Below are 2873 nucleotides of genomic sequence, written 5' to 3'. Positions count from 1 at the left end.
TGGAATCATACAGTGTGTAATCTTTTTTTAATTGTTTTTATTGCAGTGAAAATATACACAACATAGCATACACCATCACAACAATTTCTACACGTACAGTTCAGTGACACTGATTACACTCTTCAAGTTGTGCATCATTCTTGTTATTCTTCTCCAGCATTTCACCACCATTACCATAAACGCACTGCCCCCTTAGCAAAAACTCTCCCTTTCTTCTGCCCTCCCACCCCTGATAAAAAAAAATGTATTTGCTTATTTCATGTAGGCGAGATCATGTAATATTTGTCTTTTTGCAACTGATTTATTTTGCTCAACATAATGTGTTCAAGGTTCATCGATGTTGTGGCAGGCATTAGAACTTCATTTCTCTTTACAGCTGCATAATATTCCATTGTACATATATACCACGTTTTGTTTATCCATGCATATGTTTATGCACATTTCAGTTGTTTCCACCTTTTGGCTGTTGTGGAAAGTGCTGCAGTGAACATTAGTGGTTTCTGTTTGCACTCCTTTCACTTCTGGTTATATACCTAGTGTTATGGATTGAATTGTGCCTCCCCCTAAAAAAAAATGTGTGTCAACTTGGCTAGGCCATGATTCCCAGTATTGTGTGATTGTCCACCATTTTGTCATCTGATGTCATTTTCCCAGGTGGTGTAAATCCTACCCCTATGAAGTTAATGAGGTGGGATTAGTGACAGTTATGTTAATGAGGCAGGACTCAATCTATAAGATTAGGTTGTGTCTTATATCTCTTTGAGGTATAAAAGAAAGAAGCAAGCAGACAGACACGGGGACCTCATAACCCCAAGAAACAAGAGACAGGAAAATAGTGCATCCTTTGGACCCAGGGTCCCCAAGCTGAGAAGCTCTTTTACCTGGGAAGATTGGTGTCAAGGATCTCGCCTCAGAGCCAACAGTGAGAGAAAGCCTTCCCCTGGAGCTAGAACCCTGAATTCGAATTTCTAGCCTCCTAAACTATGAGAGAATAAATTTCTCTTTGGTTAAAGCCATCCACTTGTGGTATTTCTGTTATAGTAAACTAGATAATTAAAACACCTAGGATTTGGACTGCTAGATTACATGGTAATTCTATGTTTAGCTTTTTGAGAGACCGTCAAACTGTTTCCCACAGTGGTTGTACCATTTAACATTCCCACCGGCAATGGAAGACGATTCCAGTTTCTCCACAGCCTTGCCAACACTTGTTTTCTATATATTTTGTTTTATTATTGCCATTTTAATAGGGGCAAGGTGGTGTATCACTGTAGTTTTAATTTGTACCTCTCTAATTGTTTTAATTGTTTGTAATGGCTAATGGGAAACCCTGGTGGCGTAGTGGTTAAGTGCTACGGCTGCCAACCAAAGGGTCAGCAGTTTGAATCCGCCAGGTGCTCCTTGGAAACTCTATGGGGCAGTTCTACTCTGTCCTATAGGGTCGCTATGAGTTGGAATTGACTCGATGGCACTGGGTTTGGTTTGGTATTTTAATGGCTAATGACACTCACCATCTTTTCATGTGCTTGTTGGCTGTTTGAATATCCTTTTTGGTGATATGTATGTTCAAATGCTTTGCCTATTTTTTGATTGAGTTGTTTCTCTTTTTGTTAAGTTGTGGAAGTTTTTTGTTTTAATCTGGAAATGTCCTAATTTCACCTTCATATCTGAGAGACAGTTTTGCTGGATATATGATTCTTGGCTGGGAAATTTTTTCCCTCAGTGTTTTATATAAGTCATTCCACTGCCTTCTTGCCTACGTGGTTTCTGCTAAGTAGTCCAAGCTTGTTCTTATTGACTCTCCTTTGTAGGTGACTTTTCGTTTATCCCTAGCTGCTCTTAAAATTCTCTCTTTATCTTTGGTTTTGGCAAGTTTGATTATAACATGTCTTGGCGACTTTCTTTTAAAATCTACCTTATGTAGAGTTCAGTGAGCATCTTGGATAGATATCTTGTCATCTTTCACAATATCAGGGAAGTTTTCTGCCAACAAATCTTCAACAATTCTCTCTGTATTTTCTGTTATCTCTCCCAGTTCTAGTACTCCAGTCACTCATAGGTTATTTCTCTTGATAGATGCCCACACGATTCTTACGTTTTCTTCATTTTTTTAAATTCTTTTACCTGATTTTTCTTCAAATATATTGGTGCCAAGTGCTTTATTTTCAAGTTCAGAAATTCTGCCTTCCACTTGCTCAATTCTGCTCCTCTGACTTTCTATTGAGTTGTCTAATTCTGTAATTGTTAATCTTCTGAATTTTTGATTGCTGTCTATGGACTTTTCCAGCTTATTAAATTTTTCATTATGTTCCTGAATAACCTTTTTAGTTGAAGAACTGCTTTATCTGTGTGTTGCTTGGCTTGTTCTGCATATTGCCTGATTTCCTTCCTGATGTCTTGAAGGATTCTGTATATTAATCTTTTGTATTCTGCATCTAGTAATTCCAGGAAGGCACTTTCAGCTAGAATATCCCTTGATTCTTAGTCCTGAGAGCTTGTTGCGGTGATTATGGTCTGTTTCTTTATGTGACTTGGTATTGACTGTTGTCTCTGAGCCATCTGTAAGTTATTAGTTTATTTTATGTTTGCTTACTGATCCATAGCTTCTTGCTTTGTTTTGTTTTGATATGCCCAAATGGGTTGCTTGAGTGAGTTAGCTTGATTATTTTTGCCTTTGGAGCTCTGGCGTCCTGACTCCAGATGGCTAGAGCTGTTATCAGATATATCAGTCTAGGAGTCCATTCACTTTTCTTGTATGAATTCAGCTCATGTGTCCAGGTAGCTGATCATCAAGCATGTGGTATGGGCTGTGTCCTACAGTCTTAGAGGGGCAGGGGTGATTGGTGTAGATACTGGTATCTGGTTACAGCAGG

This window comes from Elephas maximus, chromosome 16 (assembly GCF_024166365.1).
Source record: "Elephas maximus indicus isolate mEleMax1 chromosome 16, mEleMax1 primary haplotype, whole genome shotgun sequence".
NCBI classification, from domain to species: Eukaryota; Metazoa; Chordata; class Mammalia; order Proboscidea; family Elephantidae; genus Elephas; species Elephas maximus.
This window is presented reverse-complemented; position numbering follows the sequence as displayed.